At 38.1% G+C, this 12364-nt stretch overlaps 1 protein-coding gene across 1 annotated transcript in view; it reads right to left on the bottom strand.

The window, feature by feature from the left end:
- TINAG (tubulointerstitial nephritis antigen) overlaps nt 1-12364 on the bottom strand; it is a 95226-nt gene that overhangs the window by 38910 nt on the left and 43952 nt on the right. The window lies entirely within an intron of this gene.

Raw genomic sequence — 12364 nt, 5'->3', positions numbered from 1 at the left:
TTGTGCGTTGGTTTATCTCTGGGCAGTCTATCCTGTACCATTGATCTATATTTCTGTTTTGGGGCCAGTACCATATTGTCTTGATTACTGTAGCTTTGTGGTATAGTTTGAAGTCAGGGAGCCTGATTCCTCCAGCTCCGTTTTTCTTTGTCAAGATTGCTTTGACAATTCAGGGTCTTTCCTGTTTCCATACGAATTATAAGATTTTTTGTTCTAATTCTGTGAAGAATGTCATTGGTAGTTTGATAGGGATTGCACTGAATATGTAGATTGCTTTGTGTAGTGTAGTCATTTTCACAATATTGATTCCTCCAATCCAAGAACATGGTATATTTCTCCATCTGTTTATGTCATCTTTGATTTCTTTCATCAGTGTTTTATAGTTTTCTGAGTACAAGTCTTTCACCTCCTTAGGCAGGTTTATTCCTAGGTATTTTATTCTTTCTGTTGCAATGGTAAATGGGAGTGTTTCCTTAATTTCTCTTTCTGATTTTTCATTGTTGGTGTGTAGGAATGGAAGAGATTTCTGTGCATTAATTTTGTATCCTGCAACCTTACCAAATTCATTAATTAGTTCTAGTAGTTTTCTGGGGACATCTTTAGGATTCTCTATGTATAGCATCATGCCATCAGCAAATAGTAACAGTTTTACTTCCTGTTTTCCAATTTCTAGTCCTTTTATTTCTTTTCCTTCTCTGATTGCCATGGCTAGGACTTCCAAAACTATGTTGAATAATAGTGGTGAGAGTGGACATCCTCATCTTTTTCCTGATCCTAGTGGAAATACTTTCAGTTTTTCACCATTGAGTATGATGCTCGCTGTGGGTTTGCCATATATAGCCTTTATTATGTTGAGGTAGGTTCCCTCTATGCTCATTTTCTAGAGAGTTTTTATCATAAATAGTATTGAATTTTGTCAAAAGCTTTTTCTGCATCTATTGGGATGATCATATGGTTTTTATCCCTTAATTTGTTAATGTGGTGTATCACATTGCTTGACTTGTGTATATCGAAGAATCCTTGCATCCCTGGGATAAACCTCACTTGATCATGGTATATGATCCTTTTAATGTGCTGTTGGATTCTGTTTGCTAGTATTTTTTTGAGGATTTTTGCATCTATGTTCATCAGTGATATTGGTCTATAATTTTCTTTTTTGTGATATCTTCTTCTGGTTTTGGTGTCAGGGTGATGGTGGCTTCATTGAATGAATTTGGGAGTGTTTCTCCCTCTGTAATTTTTTGGAAGAGTTTGAGAAGTGTCATTGTTAGCTTGTCTCTGAATGTTTGATAGAATTTGCCTGTGAAGCCATCTGGTCCTGGACTTTTGTTTGCTGGAAGATTTTTAATTATGATTTCAATTTCATTACTTGTTATTGGTCTGTTTATATTTTCTAATTCTTCCTGGTTCAGTCTTGGAAAATTGTACCTTTCTAAGAACTTGTCCATATCTCCATGGTTGTCCATCTTATTGGCATATAGTTGTTTATAGTAGTCTCTTGAAATCCTTTGTACCTTTCTAAGAACTTGTCCATATCTCCATGGTTGTCCATCTTATTGGCATATAGTTGTTTATAGTAGTCTCTTGAAATCCTTTGTATTTCTACAGTGTCAGTAGTGATTTCCCCTTTTGCATTTTTAATTTTATGGATTTGCATCCTCTCTCTTTTTTTCTTTTTTTTTTTTTTTTTTTTTTTTTTTTTTTTTTTTTTTTGCTGTACGCGGGCCTCTCACTGCTGTGGCCTCTCCCGTTGCGGAGCACAGGCTCCGGACACACAGGCCCCGCGGCCATGGCTCGCGGGCCCAGCCGCTCCGCGGCATGTGGGATCCTCCGGGATCGGGGCACGAACCCGTGTCCCCTGCATCGGCAGGCGGACTCTCAACTACTGCGCCACCAGGGAGGCCCTCTCTCTTTTTTTCTTAATGAGTCTGGCTAAGGGTCTATCAATTTTGTTTATCTTCTTGAAGAACCAGCTTTTAGTTTTATTGATCTTTGCTATTGTTTTCTTTGTTTCTATTTCATTTATTTTTGCTCTGATCTTTATTCTTCCTTCTATTGACTTTGGGTTTTCCATGTTCTTCTTTTCCTAGTTGTTTTAAGTGTAGGGTTACATTGTTTATTTGTGATTTTTCTTGTTTCTTGAGGTGAGATTGAATTGCTGTCAACTTCCCTCATAGAACTGCTTTTGCTGCATCCCATAGGTTTTGGGTCATCATGTTTTCATTGTCATTTGTTTCTATGTATTTTTAAATTTTCTTCTTTGATTTCTTTGGTGATCTCTTGGCTATTTACTAGTGCACTACTTAGCCTGCATGTATTTGTGTTTTTTACAGTTTTTTCCTGCAATTGATTTCCAATCTCATAAAGTTGTGATCAGAAAAGATGCTTGATATGATTTCAATTTTCTTAAATTTTCTGAGGCTTGATTTTTGACCCAAGATGTGATTTATCTTGGAGAATGATCCATGTGCACTTGAGAAGAAAGTGTATTCTGACACTTTTGGGTGGAATGTTCTATAAATATCTATTAGTTCTATCTGGTCTATTGTATCATTTAAAGCTTGTTTTTCCTTATTTATTTTCTGTTTGGATGATCTGTCCATTAGTGTAAGTGTGGTGTTAATGTCCCCTACTATTATTGTATTACTGTCAATTTCTTCTTTCACGGTTGTTAGCATTTGCCTTATGTATTGGGGTGCTCCTATGTTGGGTGCATAAATATTCATAGTTGTTATATCTTCTTCTTGGATTGATCCTATGATCATTATGTAGTGTCCCTCCTTATCTCTTGTAACAGTCTTTATTTTAAAGTCTATTTTATCTGATATGAGTGTTGCTACTCCAGCTTTCTTTTGATTTCCATCTGCATGGAATATCTTTTTCCATCCCTTCACGTTCAGTCTGTATATGTCCCTAGGTCTGCAGTAGGTCTCTTGTAGACAGCATATATATGGGTTTTGTTTTTGTATCCCTTCAGCCAATCTGTGTCTTTTAGTTGGGGCATTTAATCCATTTACATTCAAGGTTATTGTCGGTATGTATGCTCCTATTACAATTTTCTTAATTGTTTGGCGTTTGTTTTTGTGGGTCTTTTTCTTCTCTTGTGTTTCCCACTTAGAGAAGTTTCTTTATCATTTGTTGTAAAGCTGGTTTGGTGGTGCTGAATTCTCTTAACTTTTGTTTGTCTGAAAAGATTTGACTTCTCTATCGGATCTGAAGGAGATCCTTGCTGGGTAGAGTAATCTTGGTTGTATATATTTCTCTTTCATCACTTTAAGTATATATTGCCACTCCCTTCTGGCCTGCAGTTTCCACTGAAAAATCAGCTGTTATCCTTATGGGGATTCCTTTGTATGTTATTTTTTGTTTTTCCCTTGCTGCTTTTAATATTTTTTCTTGGAATTTAATTTTTGCTAGTTTGATTAATGTGTGTATTTTTGTGTTTTTCCTAGGGTTTATCCTTTATGTAACTCTTTGTGCTTCCTGGACTTGGGTGACTATTTCCTTTCTCATGTTAAGGAAATTTTCCAGTATAATCTCTTCAAATATTTTCTCAGACATTTTCTTTTTCTCATCTTCTTCTGCAACCCCTATAATTCAAATGTCGGTGCATTTAGTGTTGTCCCAGATGTCTCTGATCTTGTCTTCAATTCTTTTCATTCTTTTTTTTTTTTTTTTTTTTTTTGCGGTATGCGAGCCTCTCACTGTTGTGGCCTCTCCCATTGTGGAGCACAGGCTCGGGACACGCAGGCTCAGCAGCCATGGCTCACAGACCCAGCCACTCCGTGACATGTGGTATCTTCCCAGACTGGGACATGAACCCATGTCCCCCACATTGGCAGGTGGACTCTCAACCTCTGCACCAACAGGGAAACCATCTTTTCATTCTTGTTACTTTATTCTGCTCCTTGGCAGTTATTTCCACAATTTTGTCTTCCAGCTCACTTATTTGTTCTTCTGCCTACATTATTCTGTTATTGATTCTTTCTGGTGTATTCTTCATTTCAGTTATTGTGTTGTTCACCTCTGTTTGTTTGTTCTTTAGGTCTTCTAGATCTTTGTTAAGCATTTCTTGTATTTTCTCAATCCATGCTTCCATTCTATTTCTGAGATTCTGGATCATCTTTACTATCATTACTTTGAATTCTTTTTCAGGTAAATTGCCTATTTCCCTTCATCTACATGGTCTTATAGATTTTTACCTTGCTCCTTCATCTGTGACATAGTTTTTTGCTGTCTAATTTTTTTTTTTTTTAATGAGTGGGATTGTGTTCCTGTCTTACTGGCTGTTTGATCTGAAGCTTCCAGCACTGGAGTTTCTAGGCTGTTGGGTAGAGCTGGGTCTTGGTGCTGAGATGAGGTACTCTGTGAGACCTCTCTCCAATGAATATTCCCTGGGGTCGGAGGTTCTAGTTAGTCCAGTGGTTCAGACTTGGAGCTCCCACCACAGGAGCTTCTCCCCAACCACAGGCTCACAAATCAAGATCCTTCAAGTTGTGTGGTGCGACAAAAAAAGAGAGAGAGAGAGAGAGAGAGAGAGAGAGAGAGAGAGAGAGAAAATAACAAAGTAAAAAATAAAATTACACTCGGAAACAACAGATATGTTTGAAAGACTGTAAAATAAGAATATAGATGAATCAATAACTGGAAGTTACATCAGTATCACAATAGTAAAAAAGCAGAGGAGGGAATGGAAAAACAAAAACAAGTGTGGGGAGAAAGGCCTTGGTTGTGGAGAGTGTCGCCTAAGCAAGGGTGAGGTTTGGGTATTGGGCGGGGCCAATGCTCAGGACCCACAGGGCTGGAAAAGGCCCTAGGGGCTGTGGGGGTGGGGCTTAAGTTCAAGGAACAAAATGGGCCCAGGCATGCCACCCAGCCAAGTCTCAGAGGGAGGGGACCTGACCTGGGAGGCTAACAGGCTTCCTGGGCTCAAGAGGGCAGGGCAAATGCCTTCCTCTCCTCTCCTGCTCCTCTGATCTGGGGTCTGGGAGGGCCCCTCCTGCCTGCCTCTCCTGATCTCCCCAGCCGCCCTCCTATGCCCCCAGGACCAATGCATCTGGTGGGGGGAGGGTGGGGAAAAGGGGGTTTCGAGGGCAGGGGACTGGGCAGGGAGCTCAGCAGGCTCTCCATACCTGAGTGGGCCAGGCAATTGCCCTCTGCTTCTCCTGCAGGGCCTCTCTCACCAGTCTCTCCTGATCTCCCCAGCCTCCCTCCTAAGCCCCCAGGACCCAAGAGGCTTTGATGGGGCTTTGGATGGGCAGGGGTGGGGAGCGGCTTCAGAACTCAGCAGGCTTCACTGCCCAAGTGGGCCAGGTGATCGCCCTCAGCTCCTCTCCCGCTCTTCCCGGAGAATCCCTCCCACCTGCTTCTCCTGATCTCCCTGGCCTCAGGTATGCTGATCTTGTCTGGCCTCTACTTCTCCTATGCCTATGGTCCCCCTACATCCTACTGATTCATTGTGGAGTTCCTCCCATCTCCCTGGGGGTCAGAGTCTCTGACCAGTGACCGGCAGACTAGTTGTAAGGAGACACTAGTTGTGAGGAGACACTAACTCTGCATCTTCCCACACTACCACATTTACTCCTCACCCCACCATCATTTTTTTCCCTCTTGCACACATTTTATTTTTTATTTTATTTTATTTTTAATTTTTGAATTTTACTTGATTTATTTTTTTATACAGCAGGTTCTTATTAGTCATCAATTTTATACACATCAGTGTATACATCTCAATCCCAATCACCCAATTCATCACACACACCTCACCCTCTACTGCTTTCTTCCTTGGTGTCCATACATTTGTTCTCTACATCTCTGTCTCAATTTCTGCCCTGCAAACCAGTTCATCTGTAGAATTATTCTAAGTTTCACATATATGCATTAATATACAATACTTGTTTTTCTCTTTCTGACATACTTCATTCTGTATGACAGTCTCCAGATCCATCCACGTCTAAACAAATGACCCAATTTTGTTCCTTTTTATGGCTGAGTAATATTCCATTCTATATAGTTACAACATCTTCTTTATCCATTCATGTGTCAGTGGGCATTTAGGTTGCTTCCATGACCTGGCTATTGTAAATAGTGCTACAATGAACATTGGGGTATATGTGTCTTTTTGAACTATGGTTTTCTCTGGGTGCTGGGTCATATGGTAATTCTATATTTAGTTTTTTAAGAAACCTCCATACTGTTCTCCATAGTGGCTGTATCAATTTACATTCACACCAACAGTGCAAGAGGGTTCCCTTTTCTCCACACCCTATCCAGCATTTGTTGTTTGTAGATTTTCTGATGATGCCCTTTCCAACTGGTGTGAGGTGATACCTCATAGTAATTTTGATTTGCATTTCTCTAATAATTAGTGATATTGAGCAGCTTTTCATGTGCTTCTTGGCCATCTGAATGTCTTTTTTGGAGAAATGTCTATTTAGCTCTTCTGCCCATTTTTGGATTGGGCTGTTTGTTTTTTTAATATTGAGGTGCATGTGCTGTTTATATATTTTGGATATTAATCCTTTGTCCATTGATTCATTTGCAAATATTTTCTCACATTCTGAGGGTTGTCTTTTCATCTTCCTTATGGTTTCCTTTGCTGTGCAAAATCTTTGAAGTTTCATTAGGTCCCATTTGTTTGTTTCTGTTTTTATTTCCATTACCCTAGGAGGTGGATCAAAAATATCTTGCTGTGATTTATGTCAAAGAGTGTTCTTCTTATGTTTTCTGCTAAGAGTTTTACAGTGCCTGGTCTTAAATTTAGATCTTTAATCCATTTTCAGTTTATTTTTGTATGTCATGTTAGGGAGTGTTCTAATTTCATTCTTTCACATGTAGCTGTCCAGTTTTCCCAGAACCACTTAGTGAAGAGACTGTCCTTTCTCCATTGTATATCTTTGCCTCCTTTGTAATAGATTAGTTGACCTTGGTGTATGGGTTTATCTCTGGTCTTTTTATCCTGTTCCATTGATCTATGTTCTGTTTTTGTGCCAGTACCATATTGTCTTGATTATTGTAGCTTTGTACTATAGTCTGAAGTCAGGGAGTCTGATTCTTCCAGCTCTGCTTTTTTCCCTCAAGACTGCATTGGCTATCTGGGGTCTTTTGTGTCTCCATACAAATTTTAAATTTTCTGTTCTAGTTCTGTAAAAAATGCCATTGGTAATTTGATAGGGATTGCATTGAATCTGTAGATTGCTTTGGGTAATAGATTCATTTTCACAATATTCACTCTTCCAAACCAAGAACACCATATATCTCTCCATCTGCTGGTATCATCTTTAAATTCTTTAGGCAGTGTCTTATAGTTTTCTGCATACAGGTATTTTGTCTCCCTAGGTGGTTTATTCCTATGTATTTTATTCTTTTGTTGCAATGGTAAATGGGAGTGTTCCTTAATTTCTCTTTCAGATTTTTCATCATTAGTATATAGGATTGCAAGAGATTTCTGTGCATTAATTTTGTATCCTGCAACTACCAAATTCATTGATTAGCTCTAGTAGTTTTCTGGTGGCATCTTTAGGACTCTCTATGTATACTACCATGTCATCTGCAAATGGTGACACTTTACTTCTTCTTTTCCAATTTGTATTCTTTTCAGTTCTTTTTCTTCTCTGATTGCCATGGCTAGGACTTCCAAATCTATGTTATATAATAGTGGTGACAGTGGACATCCTTGTCTTGTTGCTGATCTTAGAGGAAACGCTTTCAATTTTTCACCATTGAGAATGATGCTTTCTGTGAGTTAGTCTCATATGGACTTTATTATATTGAGGTAGGTGTCCTCTATGCCCACTTTCTAGAGAGTTTTTATCATAAATGTTGTTGAACTTTGTCAAAAGCTTTTTCTGCATCTACTGAGATGATCATATGGTTTTTATTCTTCAATTTGTTAATATGCATATCACATTGATTGATTTGCATATATTGAAGAATCCTTGCCTCCCTGGGATAAATCCCACTTGATCATGGTGTATGATCCTTTTAATATGTTGTTGGATTCTGTTTGCAAGTATTTTGTTGAAGATTTTTGCATCTATATTCATCAGTGACATTGGTCTGCAATTTTCTTTTTTTATAGTATCTTTGTCTGGTTTTGGTATCAGGGTGATGGCGACCTCATAGAATAAGTTTGGGAGTTTTCCTTCATCTGCAATTTTTTGGAAGAGTTTTAGGAGGTGTTATCTCTTCTCTAAATGTTTGATAGAATTCACCTGTGAAGTCATCTGGTCCTGGACTTTTGTTTGTTGGAAGATTTTTAATCATTGCTTCAATTTCATTACTTGTGATTGGTCTGTTCATATTTTCTATTTCTTCCTGATTCAGTCTTCGAAGTTTATACCTTTCTAGAATTTGTCCATTTCTTCCTGGTTGTCCATTTTATTGGCATAGAGTTGCTTGTAGTAGTCTCTTAGAATGCTTTGTATTTCTGCGGTGTCTGTTGTAACTTCTCCTTTTCCATTTCTAATTTTATTGATTTGAAACCTCTCCCTCTTTTTCTTTGTTGCACTTCCCAGAATTGGGTGGCTCTTTTCTTTCCCATGTTAGGGAAATTTTAAACTATAATCTCTTCAAATATTTTCTTGGGTGCTTTCTATCTCTCCTCTTTCTGGGACCCTTATAATACCAATGTTGTTGCATTTAATGTTGTCTCAGAGGTCTCTTAAGCTGTCTTCATTTCTTTTCATTCTTTTTTCTTTATTCTGTTCTACAGCAGTGAATTCCACCATTCTGTCTTCCAGGTCACTTATCCGTTCTTCTGCCTCAGTTATTCTGCCATTGATTCATTCTAGTGTATTTTTCATTTCATTTATTGTATTGTCCATCTTTGTTTGTTTGTTCTTTAATTCTTCTAGATCTTTGTTTAACATTTCTTGCATCTTCTCCATCTTTGCCTCTATTCTTTTTCTGAGGTCCTGGATCAGCTTCACTATCATTATTCTGAGTGCTTTTTCTGGAAGATTGCTTCTCTCCACTTCATTTAGTTGTTTTCTAGGGTTTTATCTTGTTTCTTCATCTGGTACATAGCCCTCTGCCTTTACATCTTCTCTATCTTTCTTTGAATGTGGTTTTTGCTCCACAGGCTGCAGAATTGTAGTTTTTCTGGCTTCTGCTGTCTGCCCTCTGTTGGATGAGGTTATCTAAGAGGCTTGTGTATGTTTCCTGATGGGAGGGACTGGTGGTGGGTAGAGCTGGCTGTTTCTCTGTTGGGCAGAGCTTAGTAAAACCTTAATCCACTTGACTGCTGATGGGCGGGGATGGTTTCCCTCCCTGTTGGTTGTTTGGCTTGAGGCAACCCAATACTGAAGCCTACCCAGGCTCTTTTGTGGTGCTAATGGCAGACTCTGTGAGGGCTCATGCCAAGGACTACCTCCCAGAACTTCTGCTGCCATTGTCCTTGCCCTCACGTTGTGACAGAGCCACCACCGCCTCTGCAGGAGACCCTCCAACACTAGCAGGTGGTTCTGGTTCAGTCTCCCCTGGGGACACTGCCCTTTCCCCTTGGTCCCAATGCACATACTACTTTATGTGTGTCCTCCAAGAGTAGAGTCTCTGTTTCCCCCAGTCCTGTCAAAGTCCTGCAATCAAATCCCGCTAGGCTTCAAAGTCTGATTCTCTAGGAATTCCTCCTCCTGTTTCTGGACCCCCAGGTTGGGAAGCCTGATGTGGGGCTCAAAACCTTCACTCTAGTGGGTTCACTTCTGTAGTATAAGTGTTCTCCACTTTGTGAGTCACCCACCCAGCAGTTATGGGATTTGATTTTATTGTGATTGCACCCCTCCTATCATCTCATTGTGTCTTCTTCTTTGTCTTTGGAAGGGGGGTATCTTTTTTGGTGAGTTCCAGTGTCTTCCTGTTGATGATTGTTCAGGAGTTAGTTGTGATTCTGGTGTTCTCACAAGAGGGAGTGAGAGCACGTCCTTCTACTCTGCCATCTTGAACCACCCACAATCTATTTTTTATTGACAGAAGCACAATTACCAGGAACTGAGACCTTGCAGGAAGCCCACTACACTTGATTGATGATCACTATTTCTTGGGTTTCTTGGGCTTCTCCACAAATCTCTTTAAATTCCAATTAAGCTAACAGCAAAGGGTGAACCTAGCAAACAGGGTTTAAAGTAATTGTCCTTCATCCTTGGAAGTCAATACAAAACTTTCCTTGGTGAGTTTGAATAAAAAGCAAACCCTTGGCAAAAGAATACTCTGACAAGATTGCATCCCTCCAGCTCTGAAGAACAAAGCCAATATTGTATTGTTTAGAAAGGAAGAGCTTATACTTTATAAAACTCTCCTTCCTACCCTCACCTAGATTATTTCTTTTCTGTATTGTGTGCTGTTTTATTGAAGGTCTTGGGCAATTCAGGGCGAACACTTTAAACTTCTCCTTTTGAAGACTTGAATTGAAAATATTTTTAGTTGGGCTAGTTAAGTATACCTTGACAACTGTGCACAATGCTTGTCTTAGTTTGATGCGCCTTTTAAATAAAATAAGAAACAATTTTTGATAGATCCTAAAATGAAGCTTCTCTTCCAAAGTCAAATATTACTTTGATTCCACTTTTTATTTCATTTTTTAATGTTTCATGCCTTTTCTGTTGCTGTCTAAATATTCTCAAAAGAGGTTAACTCTTCTTTATTTACTTTAAAACACCTTCCCATAGGATTTCAAGAATTTATATAACTGTATGCTATGCAGATCTTTTCTTTTTTTCTCTTTCCAACACATAAACTTATTTTTAATTCTATAGATTTCAGAAGAAGGCACATGGTATTATTTATTCAGAATTCTATTGCCTTCTACATTATTTTGTACCAAGCAGGAGAAAGCCCTGTACATTAGCCCAGGCAACAATATGTAGACAACCATGTTGCATTGACAGCAAGATGAGGCAACCTGCATTTATAAAAGTGTGAAATATTGCTAGTGGTTTTCTCTTCCATAGAGTCATTGACTTGATTAGCTTTTCTCAATTCTAAGCACTGTGAATAAAATATACTCTTCAATGCAGAAAAATACACTGTCAATGAAAGAAACATGAGTGAGACACCATGACTATTAACTTGAAGATGGATCCTTCCTTGAGGTTCTGACACCAAAATAGACTTGATGAACCCATCAACATATAAGTACATAAACTACTGTAGTGCAATTATACTTCTGGAGAATAGCAGCAAACTTATTACACAGAATTATGACACACATGAGGGTAGGATGGTGAGCTCTATCTCATGCTTCTGGCTCAGGCTGGCAGGAGGAAGGTTCTCAACAAACATTTGTTACATAGATGTTGAATAATTTGAATTTCAACATTATTATTTACAAATTTTATTTCTTTATTTTTGATTCATTATGTAAAATTCATGAACACTTATATATTTGACCATAAAATAAACCTAAGGTGTTCTCAATTTTAAACCATTACTATGCAAGTTTCTTTTGACTGATTAAAAGAAAGAGAGAGAGAGAAACTTGAAACAGTAATATAACGATTGTAGATTCAGAGAGCTTTAAATAACTTGACCAAAGTCATTTAAGTTGCAAACGTCAAAACTGGAATTTCAAATTCAGCCTTGACTTCAAATGCCTGTGTTCCTTTAAATTTGTCACACAAACTCTACTTAACGAAGCATATATTTAAATAACACATGAATTCCCCTGCTATTTTACCAGCCTTCAAAAATTACACAACTGTAAGGAGGAAAAAAATTTCTCTTTGTTTCAGTTTTTGTGTATTGTCCCAGGATTTTAAAAGCTAAATTCAGGGCATGATTAGAGTAAGCTTTGGTTTCCCAATAAATGTTAAGTGATGATAAAGATCAATAAAAATCCTTCCAGCACAGTTTTAAAATCTGTGGTTCCTGCAAATGTTGAACCAATACTAATTAGGCCAGCATTCAGAAAAACAAAAATACACTCTGGCCAATAGTTCCTTGGGTATATATCAGATGTTTTCAATTTAATTTTGTTATGTTTAACCAAATTATTTAATTTATTTATTTATCAATTCCACTGCATTGAGACTATATTATGGGCCTTTCAGTATTCACACCCTGAGTTTCTATTTTAGGCCTCACTGGTTTTGTTTTTCCAAGCATTTCAAGGCAATGTTTAACATAGAAAATATACATTGTGAACCTATTTTTATTCATGCCTTTGGTGCATAATCAAATCAAATAGGTAAGCAGAGGAACTATGTATCAGAAATAATATCTTCATATCAAAATCAATGGACAGAAAGTCAGTATATTATTTTCTTATTTACTGTTAGTATACTATACATAACACATTTACAAAATTGATCAAAATGGAATGCATGTTATACAACACAAAAATTATACTGGCTTATTTGATTTATTTTGA

The sequence above is a fragment of the Mesoplodon densirostris genome, chromosome 10 (genome assembly GCF_025265405.1).
Source record: "Mesoplodon densirostris isolate mMesDen1 chromosome 10, mMesDen1 primary haplotype, whole genome shotgun sequence".
Classification (NCBI taxonomy): Eukaryota; Metazoa; Chordata; class Mammalia; order Artiodactyla; family Ziphiidae; genus Mesoplodon; species Mesoplodon densirostris.
The sequence above is the reverse complement of the archived record's forward strand: the minus strand, read 5'-3'. Positions and strand labels throughout refer to the sequence as shown.